Source organism: Sarcophilus harrisii, chromosome 1, assembly GCF_902635505.1.
Source record: "Sarcophilus harrisii chromosome 1, mSarHar1.11, whole genome shotgun sequence".
NCBI classification, from domain to species: domain Eukaryota; kingdom Metazoa; phylum Chordata; class Mammalia; order Dasyuromorphia; family Dasyuridae; genus Sarcophilus; species Sarcophilus harrisii.
The window spans coordinates 625575155-625600827 of NC_045426.1; the positions used below are offsets into that span (position 1 = coordinate 625575155).

The 25673-nt window shown below is 34.1% G+C and overlaps 1 long non-coding RNA gene across 3 annotated transcripts in view; it reads right to left on the bottom strand.

The window, feature by feature from the left end:
- The window catches only part of LOC105749385, a 134055-nt gene that overhangs the window by 51705 nt on the left and 56677 nt on the right, over nt 1–25673 (bottom strand). The window contains exon 5 of one of the 3 annotated variants that reach the window (XR_004231104.1): nt 14047–15178. The exons of the other annotated variants lie outside the window; for them this stretch is intronic. This is a non-coding gene — a long non-coding RNA (uncharacterized LOC105749385). Of the gene's footprint in view, nt 1–14046; nt 15179–25673 lie in introns of those variants that run through there. 3 annotated transcript variants of the gene reach the window in all.

The following is a 25673-nucleotide window of genomic DNA, read 5'->3' on the forward strand; positions in this document are numbered from 1 at the left end:
GTATCTCTGATTAAAGGATTAGAGAAAGGAGCAAAGAACTCCATCCAAAGCCTCGCTTTAGAGAATGTTAGTCAATTTTTCATTGCCTATCAAGTGCACTGCATGGTTTTGACTCTACCCTAACTACCCTACCCTCTACTCTAACCCTAACCCTAACCCCTTGGTAAGTACCTTTGCCTCCTCCCCACCCTACTTCCCAGATCCCTTTTGTGTGCTATTTTCTCTTATTGGATCACAAGCTTCTTGAGGAAAAGGACAAAAATTTCCCCCAAAATTTGGATCTAGTGTTTAGGACAGTACTAGACATATAATAGGCATTTAATTAAAATGTTTATTGTATAGTTTTTATAGAGTTGGGACATCTGGGTAGTGAAGAAATATTTATACTGTAGATGTTGAGAAGTTGAAGTTAAAGGAAAGGAAAGGGATGATTGTAGGGGACAGTTTGCTAAAGAAAATGAGGATTGAGATTAAGAGTGCATCTAAAGGGATTAGTATGAAGGTAATTTCATGGCTTTCAAAGCTTCTATAGGAGTCCAGAAGGTAATGGATTCTGGACCAATGGTCTGTGATTGAATGAAGATAATCATAGTAGGTTCTGTTGCTATAGTTCAGTCACTTCCATGATGTCCAAGTCTTTGTGATGACATGTGAGATTTTCTTGGGAAAGATACTAAAGTGGTACTGAAAAGATATTGAAGACCTTTCCTTCTCCAGTTCATTTTCCAAATGAAGAAACTGAGACAAACAAGATTAAGTGAGTTGTGAAGGGAATATTTCCCTGACACAGCTAATGTCTGAGGTTGCATTTGAACTCGGGTCTTCTTGGGTCTATTTCCAGCACTCTATCCATTATTCTACTCAACTACTGTAGGTTTATGGTTAAGTTATTAACATAATGGCCCGAGTCTGTACAATCATCACTCCATAGTATATGGGTAAAGATGATAAAAAAAACTTAGGGATAAAGGAAATGACCATTTAAACCTAGAATTTGTAAAAAAAGAAAAAGGGGAGGAGTTATTTGGGTATAATGCAATATGCAAAGTAAATTCTAATTAAGTCAATTGTTTTTATATGAATTTGCTAAGATATGCATTCAATCTGTCTTGCATATAACAGAACTATTTCCAGCTGGTCAATGCACGCTCTGCCCTGCACTGTCTATTGCATGTATTGCTGGTGTATATTTGCTCTGAATGGCAGTCTAAAATAATTTGTCACCAGTCCATAAAATTTTATTAAGTATTTATTACATGTCAATAATTTGGGGATTAAAAATAAAAAGTAGCATGGTCCCTCAGCTCAAGGAGCTAAAATTCGAATATGGGAGACAACATAAAATTGGAGTCTCCATAAAGGATATAACATGAAAATAGAAGGTGACCTTGGAGGGAAAGTACAAATAGTTGGAGTAGGAGTGGGCAGGGAAAGGTCCTTTGAAGAAGGTTGGATTTAAACTGAATGTTGAAGGAAGCCAGGAGTGAGGAGATTCTAGGCATGGACCACAGTTGGTGAAATTGCCTGGTCAGGAGACTAAATGTTTTGTGTGAGAAAGAGCTACTTAAATTTTTCCCACTCACAACCCCTTTTCAATTTAGAAATTTTTATGTGATCCTGGATATTTAAGTATATAAAATAAGCATACAAATCAAATATTTATAATAAATCATAATTTTGAGTATGAGGTAATGAGAATCTGTAATAAGACAGTGGCTGTGTGGACAGAAAGGGATATATATATAGTATATATATCTATATATATACACACATATATATAAAAGATCTGAAGGTAGAAAAAAGTAATACTTAACAATTGATTGTTTAAGTTTCATTTATTACTAAGATTTTTAAAAATACATATTTATTTAAAATTGAATATAAAAGAAAAAAATAGAAATAGAAAAGGAAAAAAACAAAACAAAACAAAATATTGATATAAACCAAGCAGAACATGAGGGAAATTCAAATTCAAAATATGTAACAATAAATTTCCATTTCAAAAAAGCATATATAATAGTAGAAAAGCATATTCATGACTATCCATCTTTTATTTGCTTCCTTGCTGATTATTCTTTTGTTCTCTGTTGTGCACTTTTTTATTTTATTCATTTTTTCCTCTTCATCCTCCCTACATCCCCTGAGCAGGCTATGGCTAAACATGGAAACACACACACACACACACACACACACACACAGATAGATATGTATATATATTCGATTATACACATATATACATTTCTATATACACACTCATTTCTATATACACATGTTTACATATATTCATACCCATGCACATGCATGTCTATAGAAACACATACATATATATCCATATGCATTTATACATATGTAGACACATCTAAAATATTAAAATTGCTGATATATATATATATATGATTCCATATTTAACACATTCTTGAGGTGAGTAGATTTTCAGAATTACCAGCCTTCCTCCCCGCTTTAATGCCTCTGTGTTGGTTCTTACTCTGCACCTCATTTCTATAACATAATTACTATTTTTATCTTTTCCTAGACATATTTGCTTTTTAGAGCTAATCAAAATCAGTTCTGTCCTAATTTTTCTTTTGAGCTACCCAGTTAATGATGTCAGTCTTAAACAGTTTATATTTCAATGTTAAAACATAATTAGTCCCTACTGAGTTTTTTGAAATTAATCTTTGATGCTGGCTCTTACATATTAACTTTTCTATTCGATTCAGGTTTGTTTGAAACAAAATGCTGAAAATCTTTAATTTCATTATAAGTCCATGTTTTCATTGTTTTGTATGATGGTTAATTTTGCTGGATATATTTTTGGCTGCAGGGCTAGTTTTCTTCATTGTCAATATATATTATCTCAGGACCTGCAGTCTTTTATTGTACCTGCTGATAAATCCTGTCCAATTCTATTTGTAACTCCAACATTTGAATTTTTGTTTGTTTCTTATAAAAATTTCTTTTTTGATCTGGGGATTTCAAAATTTAGCAATAATGTCTCTATGAATTTTCCTAATAGGACCTCTTTGAGGTGTTAATCAATAGATTTTTTTCTATTTTTACTTTGCCCTTATGTTCCATCACTCCAGGACAATTTTATTTTCTTTGATTATTATTATTTTTTTGTATTATTGTGCCAAGATTCTTCTTCTTCTTCTTCTTTTTTTTGGTCATAGTTTTCAGATAGTCCAATTATTCTTTTATTTTTTTCTTCTTGGTCTATTCTCTACATCTGTTATTTTTCTTATAAGATGGTTCACATTCTATTTTTTGATTATGTTTTTTTTTTTTTTTTGTTGTTGTTATTTCTTGGTGACTTATACCTTCACTGGGTTCCCCTTGCTCAATTCTAATTTTCAAAGAATTATTTTTTTCTTTAAGGCTCTAGTTGGTTAATTTTTTTCATAATCATCTTTCTTCTTCTTCCATCTCATTTGATTTTTGAAGTCTTTTTCTTTGAGTTTTTCAACAAATTCTTTTTTAGACTGGTAGCCATTTAACATTGTTCTTTGGGGTAGAAGAGGCTTTCATTTATTTCACTAACTTCCTCTGAAGATGAACCCCGATTTTCCATATTCCATAGTAAGTTTCTAAGTTTTTTGAGTTCTTTCTCCTTTGCTTGCTCCTTTAAAAAAAAATGAGAACTATTAGCACCTGTGATTGTGGGGTAAGGTGATGGTCTTTCTACCTTCACTTGGGCTCTCCCCTCTGACTTGAAACTCCAAACCAAAAACCCCTCTCTTCTGCAAATAAATGACTGAAGCTTGCACCAGCTCTGCACTTATTAGGTATGTTAGTTCCTTCTAGCCCAGAGCCATGTCCCAGAACAGAAACAGAACAGAAATCTGTCTTTCCTAATCAGCCAAGGTTCCCTCTGCCTTCCCTACTCAGATCTGAGCTCTCCATGCTGCCAACAAGATGAAAGTTCCTGTGGTCCTGGCTGAGGTTTCCGCTTCACTCAGTAGCCCCAGGGCTCCCCTCTGGCTGTTTCTGAGGAGCTAGCCTGAAGGTGTTTACACTTCACACCAACTAAACCCTAAATCCAGAGGTCTTTTTCCTGGCCTTCTTGGATTATCTCAGGAGGACCCTTGTTTTGTCCTGAGTCTTATTTGTTTTTTATCCCCAATCTCTGTTCTCCCTAAGGAGCAATTTTGTTTTGTTTGAGGGAAAATCTGGATGGCCTGGAATTTTCTAATCTACTCAACCATCTTCCCAGAATCTTTATGACTAAGTTTTCTAAGATTTCATTCACTTAATTTCATCTTGATTTATGTTTTAGTTAGATTTATTTATATTTGAGAGGGATAAATTGATGCTCTCACACTAATTGGAAGTTTTGCTATTTGTTCCTATAATTAAATTTTCATTTAAGAATTTAGAGGCTATGGTATTTGGTACACCTGTTTAGTATTAATATTAATTCATTAGTTTTGCTATTTTGTAATCAAGAAAAAGTAGTTTCCATATTTAACATTTTAATTAGATCAATTTCTTTTAAACTTTGCTTTGTCTGATATCATGATCACCAAATTTGTCTTTTAACTTCAACCAAAACATAATCTTGTTCTAGTCCCCCCCCCTTTTTAAACACAATGTGCATCTTTCTGTCTCAATCATATTTTTAATAAACAACATATTTTTGGATTCTAGTTTTTAATCCCTTCTATTATCATCTTCCTTTTATGGGTAAGTTCATCCCATTCTCATTTACAGTTATGATTGCTAACTATACTTCTTCCTATTCTTTCTCTTATATTTTGCTTTTTACTTTTTCTTTCTCCCCTTTTAAAAGATTACTTTGCATGTTAATACCTCCCTTAATCTATATTCCCTTTTATTTCCTCCTTTCCTTAACATTTCTCTTTCTATTTTCTTGCTAAGCAATATGTATTGTAAGATCCTAGAGTGTAAGGTCTTTTTGCTTCTTTTTCTATCCCTAACATTTAACACAAAGCCATAATTAGTGCTTAACAAATATTTATTGCCTGATTAACTCTGTGTAAGTGTGTGTATGTATGTGTATGTGTTTTCTTCCTTCCCTTAACCAGTTCAGAGGAATATAAGGCTTAAGGATCATCTGTTCTCCCCTTCTGCCATTGCTGTGTCCTTGTTATACAAATTCCTCCTTGGGCACCTCATTTATGTAAGATAATTTCCCCCATGCTTCTCCTTTTCTTCTGTTCTTAGTGTATCATTCTTTCCCTTCCTTTCCATTTTTCTTTTGAGTTCATCTAAACACAATATAATCACATCCAGGTGCTTTGTCTAATTAGACTCGATCTATAAAACTCTTGGTGATGATAGAATTTTGAGTAGCTTCATATATTATTTCCCCATATAAGAATATATCAGTTTAACTTTTTTTTAGTCCTTTAAGATCGTTGTTCCTGTTTATCTTTTTATGCTTGACTTCATGTTTGTATGTAACATTTTCTATCCAATTCTATTTTTTTCTTCAGAAATGTTTGGAAGTCCTTTATCTTGCTAAAGGTCCATTCCTCTGTGAAATTATACTCAGCTTTTTTGGGCAGGTTATTCTTTGATATAACTCAAGATTCTTTTACCTTTTAGAATATTAAATTCCAAGCTCTCTTATCCTTTAGAGTGAATTTGCGAAGTCTTGTGTGAACCTAATTGTGGTTCCTTGGAAACTAATTTCTTTTTTTCTGGTAACTTGCAGTATTAATTTTTCCCCTGACCTGGGAGCTACAGCTATTGGTTACAATAGAGAGGCTTTCTCCCAACTAGATAGCTGGTAAATTCTTTCAATTTCTCCTTTGCCTTTTGGTTCTAAGATATCTGAATGTTTTTCTTTTTTTATATATCTTATATACAGAGCCTTTTTTGTTCATGGCTTTCAGGTAGTCTAAAGATTCTTAAGTTTTCTCTCTTTGATCTGTTTTCCAAGTCAGTTTTCCCTTCTGTCTCCCTCCCCCCTTTAAGATATTTTACATTTTCTTCTATTTTTTTCAGTATTTTGATTTCCAATTCTATTTATTTCCTGTATTTTGACTTTGCCTCTAATATAGAAGAGTTATATTTCTCCAGAGAAAGGCTTCTTAAAATTTTTCTCATTGTACATGACCTCAAGTATATAGGTACATGGAATAGGTACATAAATAAAACATTTGCTGATAACAAATCATAATCCCATGATCCCCACATTCAGTTATAAGACCCTAAATGAGGTTATGACCACAGTTTAAGAAACTTTGATCTATAGTTACACAAAAATTTAATTTAAGGTAGAAAGCTAAAGCTGTTTACATGTTGGGTATTCTCCTAAGGACTCCAAGATATTGTGATTATATTAATAGTTTTGGATCTGATATAAACTCAACAAAATGATAAACAATCAAACATGGAATTGAAAGCTCTTGTAGTTTCTTTGGGATAGTTAGATGATGCAATGAAGAACACCAGGGAGTCAGAAATACCTGAATTAAAATCTGGACTCAGACACTTTACTAGGTGTGTGACCCTGGGCAAATCACTTAACTCTTTTGCTTCAATTTCCTCATCTATAAAATGACCTGGAGAAGAAATGGCCAACTACTTCAGTATCGTTGCCTCAAAAACTCCAAATGGATTGGACATGACTAAAATGACTGAGCAACAACAACAAATATTTTCCCCTAGCTAAAAATGAAACAAATTTGTGAGCCCTTTTAATTTCCACTTTAGATTCTCTAAACTTGTTAAATATTCTATTCCAAAACACTCCAGCAGGGAAAAAAAAAATCAGCATTCTTATTTTAGACTGAAATTGGATGGTCAGTTGTCTGGTTTGTTTGCTTTTTAAGTCAGACTAGTTTCTTTGATATAAACTTAGTTTGAAGACATAAGTACTAATATCTGTCCTACTACTGTATTCATTTTTTAAAGATCATCCAGGTACTTACCTGTATATAGCAGCTACTTGGAATAGGATGGATCCAGCACTGTGGATTTTTGCATCCCTAAAAAAGTGCCCCTAGGTCATTGCGAGCACACTATGAAAGCTCAGCTACACATTTCAGCAGATGGGACTAAACAAGGCAAAGGTGACCATGGGCTCTCAGACCCTACTGAGATAGGGGGTGAAGAGTCCCTGTTGGAACAGATGGATGACAGCAAAACAGCTACAAAAGCTAACTGATAAAACATTATACATTAAAAACTAAAAAAGGGCAAATGGAAGCTAATGACACTATATGACAGTAAGAATCAGTCAAACAACACTAAAAAGAAAGACTGAAAAAAACTGAAGAAATACCTCATTGGAAAAACAGCTGATCTAGAAGAGATCCAGAAGAGACAATTTAAAATTTTTTAATCTGAAGGCTATGACCAAAAAAAGAGTCTAGATAGTAATCTTTAAAACATCATCAAGGAAAACTGCCCTGATATACTAGAACCAGAGGGCAAAAGAACCCATCAATCACTTCTGGAAAGAGATCCTATAAGAAAAACAGAAGAAACACTGTTGCAAAACTCCAGAACCATAATCTCATGGGAAAAATAATGCAAAATGCCAGAAAAATAATTCAAATATTAAAGAGCCATAGTCAGGATTACTCAGATCCGACACCTTCTTTAATAAGGAATCAGAGGGCAAAGGACCTGGGATTGCAACCAGGAATCAACTACCCATCAAGACAGCATCATCTTTCAGGGGAGGAAATGGATCTTCAAGGAACTAAGGAACTTTCAATGATTCCTATTGAAAAGACCAGAACTAAACAGAAAACATGATCTCCAAACACAGGACTCAAGAGGAGCATAGGACTCCCCCAAATTAAATACCAAATTAGAAATTTTTAAAATCAAAGAAGAGATTAATAAAATTGAAAGAAAACCAAATAAAGCTGAGTTGGTTTTATGAAAAAAACAACAAAATAGATAAATCTCTGATTAATTTGATTAGAAAAAGGAAAGGAAAAAACTAAATTACTAGGAAAAAAATTAAAAGGGTGAACTTATCACCAATGAAGAAGAAATTAAAGCAATTATTAGGAGCTATTCTGCCCAACTGTAAACCAACAAATCTGAGAATCTACTTAAAATGGATTAATATTCAAAAAAATAAAAATTGCCCAGATGATCAGAAGAGGAAACCAATTAATTAAATAATCTCATTAAAAAAAAAAAGAAATTGAATAAGTCATCAGTGAACTCCTAAGAAAAATCTCCATGGCCAGATGGATTTACAAGTGAAGTCTACCAAACATTAATAAAACAATTAATTGCAATATTTTGTAAACTATTTGGAAAAAACAGGCAAAGAAAGAATCTTGCCAAATTCCAACTTCAAATATAGCTTTACTCACTAGCAATATGATCTTGTGCAAATCACTTCATCGTTTACCTTAGTTTCTTGATTAGCAAATTGCAAAATGAGCTGAAGGAAATGAAAAACTACTTCAGTATCTTTACCAAGAAAACTACAAATGGGGACACAAAGACTCAGACATGATTACAACTGATAAATGCACACATATGCATGCACATATACACACATATGCACATTATGTTGTCTCCTCTGGTAGAGTATAAATTCTTTGAGGGCAGAGGTGATTTCTCACTTCCCCTAGCTTTGTATCCCCAATGTCTAGTACATATTATATTACACATATTATATATAATTATATATGTTATAATAGATAAAATTTTATAATTTATATAATTTATTTTTAGGGACTTTCCTTCTGAGAATTATCATGTATACCATGTAGCTGGTAGGGTGGACTCAGGAAGTAAAAAGGGGCTTGGTCTCTGAGGTAGGAGGTTGTGTCTTGCAGGTGTTTCCTTGAGAAGGCAAGGGGTATGTCCTCTTGCTAGATCTTTTCTTAGGATGCAGCACTAACTCTAGGTATCTTTGTTCTGTGGATCCACCTACGCAGTGCTGAATGGGCTGGGAACAGGATAATCCCAGAGGAGAGTAAATATAAATAACCAGCTTTGAGTTCATAGGTGAGAAGGATGCGGAGAGAAGTAGAGAAATTCTGAGATGCAGAAAGAGATGCAGAGACATACATATACTTGCTCATGCTTCCTGCTAACCCCTGCTGAAATTACCAATAAAGAAAGGCTGTTTGGCACCTAACATGGGCTCATATTGTATACCGAGGGAAGATTGGTATGTATGTCCCTGGCAATCAGTATCCTTGATGGGAGCTTACAATTTATATGTATAATGTTTAACATGATTATACATGTATAACATGTCAGAATGTTTTCTATCTTGGGAAGGGAAAACAGGGAAGAAGAAAAATTTGGAGCTCAAAATCTTTAAAAACATAAATGTTGAAAACTATCTTTACTTGTAATTGATTTTTTAAAAAATTCTAGTAAAAAAACAAAAAACAAACCCATAATTGCCAATTTATGATCGTTTGAAATCTAGCATGGTTATTCAACCTTCCTTTATGTTTTTTTCTCATTGATTTCTTTCATAACCTTGACCTTTTGTTTTTCTAGATGAATTATCACTTTTTTTGCTCTATAATTTTTTGATAGTTTGGTATGGCACTGAATAGATTAGCTTATGAATAGAATTGACATTTTCATTATATTGGCTCAGCCTAACTATGAGCAAATTAATATTTTCCCCATTGTATAGATCTCACTTGTGTGAAGTGTTTTGTGATTATGTCAATACAGTTCCTGAGTTTTGTCTTGGGAGGTTAGACTCAGAAGTATTTTATATTGTCCCCAGTTATTTTAAATAGAATTTCTCTTTCTATGCCTTGGTGCTGGATTTTATTGCTAATGTATAGAAATGCTAATGATTTATGTGGTTTTATTTTGTATCTTGCAACATTACTAAAATTGTTAATGATTTCAAATAATTTTTTAGTTCATTCTCCTATGATTCTGTAACATATTATCAGCAAAGAGTGATGTTTCCTCACAGCCCATTTTAATTCCTTGAGTTTCTTTTCCTTCTCTTATTGCTATACATAACATTAGCTGTACAATGTTGAATAAAGGTGATAATGGGCATCCTTGCTTCACCCCTAATTGTACTGTGATGGCTTCCAGCTTATCTCCATTACAGATAATGCTTCCAGATCATTTTAGATAAACAATATTTACCATTGTAAGATAAGCTTAATTTATTCTTATGCTCTCTATTGTTAATAGGAATGGGTGTTGCATTTTAACAATGGCTTTTTCAGCATCTATTGAGACAATCATATGGTTTTTGTTGGCTTTGTTATTATATGACCATTATGTTGACAGTTTTCTTAACCATCCCTGTATTTCTAGCATAAATCCCACCAGTTCATAGTGTATGATCCTTGCTATAATCTCCTTGCTAATATTTTATTAAAAACTTTTTCATTAACATTCATTAGAGAAATTGGTCTATAATTTTGTTTTGGTTCTTCCTGTATTAGGTATCAGTATCATATTTGTGTCATAAGAGGAATTAGGTAGGATTCCTTCTTTGCCTATTATTCCAATTGGTTTATATACTTTTGGGATTAACAGTTCTTTAAATATTCAGAAGAATTTGCTTGTAAATCCATCTGGTCCTGGGGATTTTTTTCTTGGGAAATTTGATAGCTTTTAAAATTTTTCTAAGATTGAATTATTTTATTTTTTCATTTGTTAATCTGGTAATTTATATTTTTGTAGATATTCATCCATTTTAAATTTAGGTTTGTCAAATTATTTGGTATGTAATTGGGCAAAATAGATCCTAATAGTTTTAGTTTCCTCTAGATTGATGGTGAATTCACTCCTTTTCATTTTCTGTATTAGTAATCTGGTTTTCCCCTTTCCTTTAAAAAATCTAATTAGCTAATGGTTTATCTATTTTCTTTTTTATATAAGACCAGCTTCGTTTTATTAGTCCAGTAGTTTTCTCATTTTCAATTTTATTAATCTTTTTGCTTTTCAGGATTTCCAATTTGGTGATCAGTTGAAGATTTTTAATTTGTTCTTTTTCTAGGGTTATTTTTTTAGTTGCATGCCCAATTAATTGATCTGTTCTTTCTCTATTTTTTTGATGTAAACAATTAGAGATAAAATTTCTCCTAAGTATTGCTTTGGCTGCATCCCATAAATTTTGATACATTGTGTCACTGTTGTCATTTTCTTTATTGAAATTAATAATTGTTTCTATTTGTTCTTTGACTTCCACCCCCACCATCCTTTTAAGGATTCAATTAGTTTCCAATTAATTTTTAATCTTAACATTGTCCATTACTGAATGTAATTTTTACTTGGTTAGGATTCTGAAAAGGATGCATTTGTTTTTCTGCATTTTATTGAAGTCCTCCACTAAAATAGTTTTATTGTCTCTTTCTGTAACTCATTGAACTTCTCCTTCAAACATTTAGATCAGGGGTCTTCAAACTTTTTAAAAAGGAGGCCAGTTCACTGTCCCTCAGACTGTTGGAGGGCCGGATTATAGTAAAAACAAAAACTTTGTTTTGTGGGTCTTGAAATAAAGAAACTTCATAGCCCTGGGTGAGGAGTATGAACATCCTCAGCTGCTGCATTTGTCCCGCGGGCCATAGTTTGAGGACTCCTGATTTAGATGCTATACAATTTGGTACATATGTGTTTAGTTTTAATATTACTCATTGCCTATGGTAGATTTGGGCAATGGGGCTGCATAAGGCATGAGAAATCATTTGTTAAACAACCACATGTGATAATGAGCTGAAAACTAGATAGAACCACCTCCCACTACTTGAGTTCTATAAATTGATCATTTTATAGTCCACAAATGATGTTATATCCCAGTGACCCTTCTTTTTATTTCAAGTTTTTATTTTTCAAAAGATATGCATTGATCATTTTTCAACATGAACCTTGCAAAACCCTGTGTTCCAATTTCCCTCCCCCCTCCACCATTCCTACCCCTCAGTATCAAGTAACCCAATATATGTTAAACACAGTAAAAATATGTTGTCCTATGTATGCATATATCTTTATACAATTATCTTGCTGCACAAGAAAAATCAAATTAAAAAGGAAAAAATGAGCAAGAAAACAAAATGCAAGCAAACAACAACAAAAAGAGAATGCTATGTTGTGATCCACATTCAGTTCCTATAGTCCTCCTCCTGGGTGCAGATGGCTCTCTTCATCACAAGGTCATTGGAACTGATCTGGATCATCTCATTGTAAGAAAGAGTCATGTCCATCAGAATTGATCATCCTATAATATTATTGTTGCCATGTACAATTATCTGATTCTGCTCATTTTACTTAGCATCAGTTCACGTAAGTCTCTCCAGGCCTCTCTAAAATCATCCTGCTGATCATTTCTTACAGAACAATAGTATTCCATTGTATTCATACACCATAACTTTTCTTCCAATTGATGGGCATCCACTCAGTTTCCAGTTCCTTGCCACTATAAAAAGGGCTGCCACAAACATTTTTGCACATGTGGGCCCCTTTTGTGGTGTTCTCTTCTTTTATATATGATGGTTCTCTGTGAGAGCAGGTTTCTTGGGGAGGTTTTCAGGAGGCAGCCTTAGTTTCGAATTAACGTAATAATCACTCCAAATACAGCCAACCGATAAAATCCAAACATTTATTTCTTATCTCTTTCCTTGGGACTGGTTAGCTTTCTTAGAGGCCTATTTCTCTGCTTAATTCTAAGAGCTCTTGCAGCTTGTCCTTTGCCTCTGCTTTCTTCAGCCTCCAGCCAACACAAAGGTGGAAGATGGAATAAATTTGACTCCACCTCTGAGAGTGGACTTGTGGGCTTCTGTATCTCCCAGAGTGCTCTGTGTCCGGTCCTGAGAGCTTCTTGCTTATATGCTGTACACTGAGTACACACCAATCACTACATCACTGGGAAACCATAATCTGTTGTAGGATTAAATCAATTCTAAACTAGAATTTAAACATTGTCTCCTCAGTTCCACTTAGTACCTTGTTTCAAGTTCTGGCCCATAACATCTCCTCGTAGGATAAGATCAATCATACTGAACCATGTTAAATTAGATGATTATTGTCTCTATCAATTCTAATGGCTTCACACTTTGAAAGGATTCCAACACCCTTTCCTTTTTATGATCTCTTTGGGATACAGGCCCAGTAAAGACACTGCTGGATCAAAGAGTATGCACATTTTGATAGCTCTTTGGGCATAGTTCCAAATTGCTCTCCAGAATGACTGGATCAGTTTACAACTCCACCAACAATGTATGTGTCTCAGTTTTCCCACATCCCCTCTATCATTCATCATTGTCCTTTCCTGTCATCTTAGCCACTCTGATAGATGTGTAGTAGTATCTCAGAGTTATCTTAATTTGCATTTCTTTGATGAATTATGATTTAGAAGGGTAGTTTTTCTTGAGAATTTTTTGAAGGATATTGTCCAAGATTTTTTTTTAATCATGGCTTTGAAGTAGTCTAATAATTCTTAAATTATCTCTCCTAGATCTATTTTTTTCCTGTCAGTTATTTTTCCAATGAGAAATTTCACATTTTCTTTTCTTTATTTTGCTTGATCATACCTTGATGTCTCATGAAATCATTAGCTTCTCCTTGCTCAATTCTCATTTTTAAAAAAATAAAAGTTATCTACTTAAAAATTAATTACAAAATAAAAAGGAAAGAAAAAGAAAATAGAAAGTTTTAAAATGTACAGCAGACAGAAGCTTCAAAACAATAAATTTTCAATTCAAGATAATATACACACATAAAATAGACGCATGTGTACATACATACATACACTACATATATATATATATATACATACATACATACCCATAATTATACTCAAATAAAAACATATATTCATATACACCTATGTAAGGCTGCTTATCCTCCATTTCAAAGTCGTTTACAATTGGTCATCCCAGTACATTGCTACTATACTTTGTGTCCAGTATATTTTTCTTTGTTCACTTTCCAGGTATTTCTTTTTTTCTGAGAGTATCCTGTTCATCACTTCCCAGAGAATAATATTCCATCAGAGAGACTTGCTTTGAAAATCTTTTTACAATTACTATTGCTAATTGTATTTTCCCTCATTTATTCTCTTCTTTCACTCTCAAAAATCTTTCAAACTCAAAAGTGTTTTGCTACTGACCTTCCCTCCCTCAATATTCCCTTTCTTTTATCACTCTTTCCCCTTCCCACATCCCTATTTTCCCATATTCCCATATTCCCAATTTTCTTGCAGTTTGGCCCCATTCAAAAACTCTAATCAATCACTACCTTCTCAAAACTCTCTACAATCAACCGCCTTCCATTTTTCCGGAATTCTTATACTTTACTCACCCCCTTCCACTTTGCAATCCAATGACAATGGCTTCCTTCCAGTTACTTCTTCAAAACAATACATCTCCACCTCTTAGGCACCTTTACTAGATATTCCCCAGGCCTAGAATTCCCATCTTTCTTTTATCTCAGCTACAACTCCATCTACTACAAGAACATTTCCAATCACCATTAATAGTACAGCCTTCCTTCCCTTTGTTGATTATTTCTAATTTATCCTGTATTTTTTGCAAATAGTTTTATATTGTTTTCTCTACTGCACTCACACTACCCTACGAATTCCTTAAGAGAAGGGATGGAGTTTTGTCTTTCTGTGTATACATCCAGTACTTGATTCAGTGCCTGGCACATGTAAGGCACTTAATAAATGCTGCTTAACTGCTCAAGGCACTGAGCCAAGTGTACACACACAAAACAGCACCTGCCCTCAAGGAGCTCACAATCCAGTGAGACAAGTTTCACTTCTGGCATGGTTACTAAGCTTGCAGATGAGGGGAATGCTACATATGTAGTTTTACTACATTTTACTAAAGCTTTTCATAAAGTACCTTATTCTTGTGATGATGATGGAGAAATATGGATTAGAAAATAATGAAATGGTCAGCCTTCAAAATAATTTTTAATAGTTCATTTTCAACCTGAGGGAAGCCTCTAATATAATACCCCAAGAATACATGATTAGTCCTATAACATTTTTATGAATGCTTAGGATAAAACCATACAAAGCATACTTACCAAATTGGCATGTGACAAAGACAGCTAATCCTGTGAGTGACAGCATACAATAAAATGAAATCCAACACAGGGGGTCATGATAAAGTTTTGCATTTGGGCATAAAAAGCCAACTTCAAAAGAATAAGTAGGTGAGATGGCTAAACAAAAGCTGTATTGTGGATTGAAAGCCCAATGCATCAGCAATGTGATAGAAAATTAAGTCTTGAGCTGCAAGACAAAAGAGAAGAGAGTCCTATGCTCAGTCCTTATCAGAATTCCTATGAGTAAAATGTTTAATTCTGGGAACCACAATTTAAGAAAGACACTGCTGAGCTAGAAAATGTCCAAAGGAGGATATTGAAGAGGATTGATTGAAAGAACAGGACATGTTTAGCATGAAAAAGGGAAGACTCAAGGGGAATATGATAGGTATCTTTGAGTATCTGAAGGGATGACAAGCAGAGAAAGGATTGAACTTGTTCTCTTATGCCCAGAGGACATAACTATGAATAATGAATAGAAGATGGAAAGAATCGAAATTAGGATTGATGTGTATGGGGCAGGGTGGGAGGACTTTCTAACCATGTGTTTGCCTTGAGAGGTAATTGGTTCTAAACAGCCCCCTCACACCCTCAACCCACTTTGGAGACTTCAAGGCAGAAGTCAAGACAATCATTTCTACGTTCTTTTATAGTGGGGATTTCTTTCATTTTAGAATTGGTCTAGTTGGCTACAGATTAATCTTCTAGCTCTCAGATTTATGAATATCTGAAAAACAGTTTTCTCTACACCAGAGGTTCTTGACCTAGAGCCCTTGAAATACTTTTTGAAAAAGATTTTGATAACTTCCTTACAATTATTGGTTTCTCTTGTAATATTCCGAATTTTGTTCTTTGCATCAAAAAAACAACAACAAAAAAAACTTTTATTATGAGAAGGGATCTATAGGCATCACTGGAATGCTAAAGGGGTGCAAGACAAAAATAAAGGTCTTAGCCAGCAGAAAAGACATGAGGAATATAACCTATATTTGTAACAATTACATGTAAGAAGGAATAAATTTATGATTGGCTCACTGGATGGAATTAGGTGCAATGGGTGAAACTTGCAGAGCTACAAACTTGCAGAGCAACAGCTTTTAGTTTGACTGAAAACACTTTTCATTAACTATCCAAAAATATAAACAACTCCTTAGGAGGAAATGTGTTTCCCTCTCCTAGGTATCTTTTCAAATGAAAGTCACCCAAGTGTCAATTAATAAAGACTTCTTGAGACAGAAATCCATCTAAGATGGCTTCTGAGATGGCCATCTTGTTCTTCCTAAGTTTTTTCTTCTTTAATAACCATTTAAAACATCAAAGTTTCAGTGACTAACTTTTTGGGCACAGCAACTTTCTAAGATTGTTGTATGGAAAGAATTGGTGTGAGGGAGCTCAGTCATGTCAGTGAAATCTGAGAGAAATTTTGAGATTTAATTAGATTGTGTAAGAGTTTGATGATTTTCTTTTTCTGAGTTTCCCCCTACCATCACTGAATTAGGCTACAGGGTGCAAAGGAATATGTTCAGCTATCACTGGCTTCTTTCTCAGGTCTTCAGGGCTAAGTAATCCTTTATTCTTCCTCTGATGGTTGACTTTCAGACACTGGAAATTCAGAAACCATGCTCAGTAGATCACTATTCTTGGGCTTGATTAGTCTCTCTTTACTCCTCACACAATTATTTCCTATGCTTCTCCTCATCGGGTAGAAAGTCACAACTCTATGGCTCAGAATTTGTTGTTGCACTCTATTTAGGAGTCATCAGTCTGACCATAGGTCAGGTACAAATAGTCCATGTGAATATTTGGGATTAATCATGTGAGAGCTTGCATTCTGAGTTCTCCAAGTGTCTTTTGTGCAAGTATATAATGTCATACAAACTTGGCCAGCCCACCAGTGCTGTGCTTTTGCAGTAAGAGTTGGAATGCTTGGCAGTTTATTTCAAGAAAGGACCTCAGTCTGTTACCCTGTCCTGCTAGGTGATCTTCAGAATTTTCCTAAGATAACTCAAATGGAAGCAGGTCAGTTTCCTAGCCTAGAGCTAGTATGCAGTCCAGGCCAGCCCAATAGCTCTGTAGCTCTTTAGTTTAGTAGACAGTCTAATACATCCTCTCTCACTTTCCTTTGGAGTCTCTCAAAACTGAACTACTCTGGCAATAGGTGTCAACCTCATTGCCAAGGTAAGTGAACTCTTCCACAGTATTCAGAACTTCTCTATTTGCTGTAACCAGTGGTTCCATGAATGGATGCATGGTGTGGTGCTGGCAAGTGGAGTATCTGTGTTTTCTTGCTGTTAGTCGAAAATTATAAGTAGCAGAGAATGGATTCCTACTTTGTTGTACCTCAACTTCAGAGGTTGCACTGAGAGCACAATCATCTGTGAACAAAAAAAAAATCATGCACCAAACTTCCATTTTAGTCTTGGCTTGCAGTTCTTTCGAGGTAAATAACAGTGTGACAGCTGACCCTGATGCAGTATTCATCCTCATTGAAAATGTTTGACAACACTGCTAAAAGCATCATGCTAAAAAGGATGGAGGAGAAGAATGGGTTCAGGACTCACACTTGTGATGTGAGGGTGGCAAGTCCTTTTCAGGGCTGCTTTACCCCTTTGGCATTTGACCCACCCCATTCTCACCTGTGGCTCCCAGAAGTTGCAGCATGCACAGTGGTCACACCCTGGTAAGCCCATTTTGGCAGAGGGCTAAACCAACGTGAGGGTAACAGAGGGGTCTCAACCCTTCAATGAGTTAGGGGTTGTTTATCCCAAGCATGCAAAAACTTCCCTTGATGGAATGGGTGGATGAGAACAATTTGTTCCAGTGGCCATGAAGGTGATTGAAGCAGGCACTATGGAACACTTAGAGCTTGCTTAGACATCAACATTAACGTCAAACTAATTTTATTCAGTTTATTTGTGATCAGCTTTCTTCATCTTGTGGCTTGGACACTATGATTACTCACAAGTTAGCAATAACCAGGATAAAGATTTCATGGTGAGGCACACAATTTCTAAGTATTAAACATGAGACTGTGTAGTGGTGTCTCCGGGAATTCATACGTCAAAGCAATACAGATGTGTATGTATAATGTGTATAAGGATATAAGGATGTCCATCTTGTCTTGCTCTTCCTGCTTCTACAGATAAGACGTCATTACCTCTCAGACACTAGTGTACTACTTTAATGTTTTGGTTTGAGATGTTATTTTTTTCCCTTTTGTTGGATGTGATTAGGAGTCTTGGTTTAAATGACATTTTACCAGGCCACAGAATACATGAAAGATTAGAACCAGCATTAACAAATGACTGATATCCTAATCTATTTAAATATTAGTATTTGCTGTTAAACTAGATAGAATATGCAAAATGACAAGGAAGGAATAGGGAATAAGTTTGGACAAGAGAAATTACTTACCTGGTAAGAATTTGAACTATAGATGAATTAACCTTTAATGTCTCTTTTCACTAAGTTGTATGATTAACACAAACTTGAAAGCAAGATTTACCATCTTGCCTATATGTAAGTAACCCCGATGATAATGTGAAAAGGGCTAGGCTACCAAGAAGGCAAGTGTGTAATTTCCCAGTGGTCTGAGGAGTAACTTATATTTTACGAACTTTTAAAGAAACAGTCACTTATGCCTCTGTAAAATTATGACTGGCATTCTAGTAGCCCAAGAATTTTCTCAACCTACATACTAAACTTTTTAAAGTTCCAAACCATTTGAGAGTAGGATAAACAGTACTTAAAAATAGTTTAATATACAGGTGTTTAAGACTATTCAAAACAGTGGGGGGAAAAAAGTCGCAGCTTCTAAACCAGTTTTAGCTGCATAACCTTGAGAAGTCCTAAGATAGAAAAGTTGCTGAACTGGTTCAACTACTAAAACCTTGACTCATGGAACAATTTTACTTGCTGCACATAATAAATCACATTATGAAAACAGCCTCAAGGATAGTACATTTCTCTAATGCTAACAACCCTAGTAAAAGAAAGTGAAATCTACTTCACATATTTCTATTTCTTTCAGAATAAGTTTTGGTTTCAAGAGCAAAATTAACTCTTAAGCAAATTTATAATCATATTTTCTCAGCATTTCAAACAAATGCCTTTAAACTGAGGATCTGAAAGTAGAAGTTGTGGCCACCTTCACAAATTATTAATCAACAAGGCATTATCAAGGACCAACTACATGTCAGGCAGGAACTGAAGATACAAACACAAAAATGAAGCAATTCCTGCCCCCAAGTAGCTTCTAATCTTTGAAATGGCACACACACGCAGTGTAGCATATGGCAAATACAGGTTAATTTGGCTAGCCAGGGGCACTAACAGCTGAGGGTGATCATGAAAGGCTGCATGTAGAATGTGTAATCTGTGCTGAACTTTGAAGGAAAAAAAGAATTCTAAGAGGCAAAGATGAGGAAGCATGGTATCCAAGCACAGGCTGAACAGAATGGAGAATAGCTTAATATGAAGTATTTAAAGAGAAAGTAAAGAGCAAGAGGTCATAAGTTCTAAATTTGTTTAAGCCTCATTATAGATTCATAAAAAATTATTTTAAGATACTGAACATAAAGCAACATATTCTAAATGCAAAGGTTCTCAGTAGCTGCCTAGTTCAAAACTCAGACATGAAAGAGGCAATCCTTATCCCATCCCCTGACAAAGCCCTACTTTTCCTATGAAGCCCTCTATTAAAATATGTTATGACATTCGTATGGTGCCCGTGACTTGCAGCATATCTCAGAAATGAGATCCTATCTGTTCTTGTATCCCTGATAAGACCTAGCACAGGCCCTACATCATGCATTTTGAGTTACTAATGTAATTTTGAGAATGTGGAGTGAACTTCCCTTGAATCTAATAAAATACTAATATTACATTTGAATCTAATAAAATACTAATATTACATAAGTCTCCACTTTAAAATAAGGATGATTTGACTTAAGTCAATATATGATAAAGTTTTAGAATTAGAAATACAGAATCTATATAGACATATATACATGCACAAGTACTTCTGTATACACTTAGGTGTACACTACATAGACATGAATTGATGCCTAATATTTGTCTTCTAAACATTCTCCAATTTATATGCACCCCCTCAGATTTCTATTGTCACCTCAAAAGCTCCATGTCCTCCGAGTTTGTTTTGCTTAGGACTGATGCCTCCTTATTTTCCTCTTCTCTTCCCCTTGCCATTCTATATCCCTATCAAGTAATAAGTACTTACGTACCTGTAGCTGTATGTGTATGCCTTCTCTTAACCAGTTCAGATAAGTTGTTCAAGTGTCTACCATTACCCATAATCTTTTTGCCTGTATAGGTATCCATTTGTATAACAATTATGTAATATATTTTTCTTCTGCAATATAACCTTTCTTCTCTTCCCACATTTTAGTGTACTCTTCTTCCCTCTTTCCCCCCTTAAAAATCAACACATTAACAGAACAACTTGACTCCTAGGTTTTCTGTGACTGGTTTCTATGAACCTTGATAATGATTGAGGTCAGAGTCAAAATGAGGATCCTATCCCTATATTTATATGTAAGCATTTTATACTAAGCTCTTTATCACTATTGACTTGTGTTCACTTTTTTGTTTCTCTTCTGTGCTGTTACCAAGTTTCTATACAGTTCTAGTCTTTTCATGATAAAAGCATGGAAGTCCTCTATCTCATTAAAAATTCTTTTTTTCCCTCCTGTATTATTATATTGGACAGGTCATTCTTAGTTGTAAGGCTGTACCCTTTCCCTTCTAGAATATTATCTTCTAAGTTCTCTACTTCTTAATAATGGTGACTGCTACATCTTTTGTGATTTTGATTCCTTGGTATTTGAATTCTCTTCTGGATGCTCACAGTATTTTTTTTTTTCTTTGACTTGGGAGCTCTAGATTCTAGCTATGATGCTCCTGAGAATTTTCAATTTGGGGCTTCTTTCAAGAGATGACTGAGTAATTCTATTTCTGTTTTGCCTCAGGGTCTGTGAGATTTGGCAGTTTTCTTTTAATCTATCTTAATGGAGTTGAGATTCTACTGATTCTTTTTTTTTCTACATGTCTTCCAAGTCAATTTATTTTGCTATCATAAGACATTTTACATTTTCTTCCATTTTTTCCCCCTAGCTTCTTGATTTTAGTATTTCTCATGGCTCAGGAAATCACTGATTTCTATTTGGTCCACTCTTAATTTTTAGAGCCATTGTTGCTTGTACAAAATTTTGCACCTCTTGAATCAAGCTGTTGTTATTCCCTTTCCAATTTCTTCTTTTATATATCTCATTTCTTTTCTATTCTTTTCCCTCAAGTACTCTCATTTCCTTTATTAAAAAACTTTCTAGACCTATTTGAAGGAGTTTGTAGAGGGGAGCTCACTGCATATTTCTTACCATTCTTAATCATTTTAATCAGCATGTCTAGATAGCAAAACTAATAAAGGAGATTCCACATTTTTTAAAAAATGAAGGAAAGTAGAATTTAAGCTGCAAAGAACAAAAATTGCTACATTTTTGCCTTAATAGGGTCCAAAAGTGCTTGGCACACTGCATTTATTTAATAAATACTGAACTGAACTGGCAAAAAAGTAATTAATGTAAAACAGTATATTTTGAATTTTCATATATTAAAATATAAAGTAATTGAAGAAATAGCACTTCATTTTGTATTTTCTATCAATAAAGGGAAAACATAAAAAAACATACATAAAATGTATGGAGTTGGTGAAAAGGAGGGGACATTTCAACATTTATTGCTGGCATAAGAACACATTTTTAACAGCATAATTGATGAAAAAACATGTTTGCCTTTAGATAATTTAACTTTATACATCAGTTTGTTAAGACTTTTAAAAAATGTTTGTTTCATTAGAAAGGAAAAAAAGCATCATTTTAATTTTTTACAAACTTTTATTATGTAGTATAGATATATGAACATTTCTTATTTGGAACAAAAGTTCTATCTGCAACTGAATTAAGCAACAATATTTAATCAATAAAACACATCATTTTCAGATTTAAAATGTCTGAAAAATAAATATATTAAAATATAAAGAATGTTAGTTAGGAATTTGACCTATGTGTAAGCACTTCAGGAATTGTTTTTTTTTTCCAGTTTGAAAATGTGAAGAAAAGTGCTCATTGCCTTTTAGTATTTTTCAAATGGAAAAGAAAAAAAAAATAAACTTTAGTACTTCCCAAAATGCACTGAAGAATTTTTCTTGAATTGCAATAAAATGTAAAAAGATATTTTAAAATTGGTTAAGTTTCTTTTTTTTCTTTTCCTGAGGCAATTGAGTGTCTGAGATCACATTTGAACTCAGGTCCTCCTGACTTCAGGGCTGGTGCTCTATCCACTGCAGCACCTAGCTGTCCCCAAAACTGATTAAGTTTCAAGTGAACTTGGGTAAACCAGGTACTAAAATCAGTGATATCTAACTAATGCTTCTCAATACTCTGAACTGCTTCAAGCCAGTATTCCCATGACTAAGGAATCTGATGAAACTGTCAACTCACTAATTTAGCAAAGGAGATTAAGAACTGGCCTTAAAAGTCAGAGAGACCTGGGTTATAGTCTTGTTTTTGATACCAACTGGCATGTGACCCTGGATACTACACTTAACTCTAGGTTGTTCTAGGGCAACTTTTTTTTTTAAATTTAATTTAATTTTATTTTTATTATAACTTTTTATTGACAGAACCCATGCCAGGGTAATTTTTTTACAACATTATCCCTTGCACTCACTTCTGTTCCAATTTTTCCCTCCCACCCTTCACCCTCTCCCTAGATAGCAAGCAGTCCTATATATGTTGAATATGTCGTAGTATATCCTAGATACAATGTATGTGTGCAGAACCAAACATTTTTCTTGTTGCACAGGGAGAATTGGATTCAGAAGGTAAAAATAACCTGGGAAGAAAAACAAAAATGTTCACATTCATTTCCTAGTGTTTTTTCTTTGGGTGTAGTTGCTTCTGTCCATCATTGATCAACTGAAACTGAATTAGGTCTCTTTGTCAAAGAAATCCACTTTCATCAGAATACATCTTCATACAGTATCGTTGTTGATGTATATAATGAACTCTTGGTTCTGCTCATTTCACTTAGCATCAGTTCATGTAAGTCTCTCCAATCCTCTCTGTATTCATCTTGCTGGTCATTTCTTACAGAACAATAATATTCCATAACATTCATATACCACAATTTACCCAATCATTCTCCAATTGATGGACATCCATTCATTTTCCAGTTTCTAGCCACTACAAACAGGGCTGCCACAAACATTTTGGCACATACGGGTCCCTTTCCCTTTTTTAATATCTCCTTGGGGTATAAGCCCAGTAGTAGCACTGCTGGGTCAAAGGGTATGCACAGTTTGATAACTTTTTGGGCATAATTCCAGATTGCTCTCCAGAATGGCTGGATTCATTCACAGTTCCACCAACAATGCATCAGTGTCCCAGTTTTCCCGCATCCCCTCCAATAATCATCATTATTTTTTCCATCTTAGCCAATCTGACAGGTGTGTAGTGGTATCTCAGAGTTATCTTAATTTGCATTTCTCTGATTAATAATGATTTGGAACACTCTTTCATATGAGTGGTAATAGGGCAACTCTTTAAGACTATGCAATTGCAGAAAAAAAATCTACATCTTCATTGGCAAAGAAATATTCCTCACCTGAGAGTTACTGAATTAAGTCTTTAGAAATTTCTTACTGAATAGGACTTAAGGAAGGAAATCTTTCAGAATTTCAGTAATTATCCAATCCAACAGGTTCTATTATAAATCATACCTAATTTTTTCCTCTAAGACAATTGGGGTTAAGTAACTTGCCCAGGGTCACACTGCTACAAAATGTTAGGTGTCTGAGGCCATATTTGAACTCAAGTTCAGAAAAGTTGGTATTTGCTAGTTCATACAAACCTGCAGATGTTTCACTAATACCAAACAGCATTTATTTCATAAAACTGATGGGAAAATTATGGAAGTATATTTTAAATAGTTTATAAGAATGTTTAATAAGATGTTAAATATCTAAATATAACTGCACAAATATTAGTTTAAGCTTTAAATCATTCAGAAAAACTTATAATCTGAAAATGTTATTGGCAGCTATGGTAATGTTAAAAAAAAAAAAAAATTACTTGTACTCATACCCCAGTACTAAAAAATTAACATTACTCTGACTACCATAATAACAATAGTTTTAAAACGACTTTAAATTTGACAAAGACATAATAACCAAATATGATACAAGTATCTAATAGCAAAAATGTCTACCAGTACTTTTTGTCCCCCAAAGATCACACAATTGCCTATAATAGTATGAGAAAGACTGTAATAGGTCAAATTTTTGATATGACTTTAAAAATTCTATTCCCTAAAATATTGTTGTCAGATTCCATTTTAGAATGTTAAAAGGCTGTTATTCCAAGTCAGCTGAAGTAAACATCCACCTCCCAGCCAATCTATGTGTTACAGCTGAGTGTAGGATGTTTACATGAACTGGAACTCAGTTTAATGCCCAGCTTGTGAAACTTTATTTAAGTATCTTATCTATAAGAGTTAAGTTCACCTTGGGATACATATGAAGTCTCATTAAAATGTTAACTTAATAAAACAAAAATTTTAAAAACAGCACAGTAACCCATGAAAATGACAAAAAAACCAATTCAGAACTGTACTTCAAATTTTAAGAATCTAAGCTTCTGTTTATTAAGAGAATTATACATATATACATACATATAAGGCTATACATACTCATACTCCCTATATATCACAGTCTGAAGAGTATCTTACACTATGTACAGAAATAGCTGGTCACACATACTATATCCCTTCCTATTCCCCAAGTTATACTACTCTGTACCTTCTGTACCTTTGGATTTGCGTATCCTTTGTTCTGTCCCAAACTCTCTTGGATTTTCATGCATAGTGTGTTGTTCTAATTCAATGATTCCTTTATATTCTCTTTTTTCTTTCCTCATAATTCCCATATATATTTAGCCTCTTTTTTCTATTACTATTCAGTCTTGTTGCTTCAACTTTAGGTAATCTTTTACTGGAAAAAACACTAGATTAGCAGAAAGAAAACCTTGGATGAATTCAATATCTTAGAATTCAGGGGTCCTCAAACTACGGGGCTGTGGGCCAGATTCGGCAGCTGAGGATGATTATTCCCCTCATCCAGGGCTATGAAATTTCTTTATTTAAAGGCCCACAAAACAAAGGTTTTGTTTTTACTATAGTCCGGCCCTTCAACAGTCTGAAGGACAGTGAACTGGCCCCCTATTTAAAAAGTTTGAGAACCCCTGCTAGATGAATTAATTCATTGTGAGGCATTTCAACTTTCTTCATCTGAAAAGGATGGACTGGTTTTTCTTTAAAATTCTTTCTATTCTAAATCCTATGATCTTTCTCATAGTAGATTTATGATACTGTTTTTTCTCCTCTCTTTTCAATCTTCCTGAGTTAGCTTAGGAAAAAAAAAAAATCCCTCTTCATTCCATTGAGTAAAATATGATCCTATTATTAAGAAAAAGGACAAGAATTAAGTTTGATGTGAAATTACTTATAGATTGAGTCAATAATCTCTAATCCTTTAGAAGTAACCAAAAGTTCCTTGTTGCCTTACATTATTTTTAAAAGAAATTTTTTAATCCAACTTTCAGTATTCA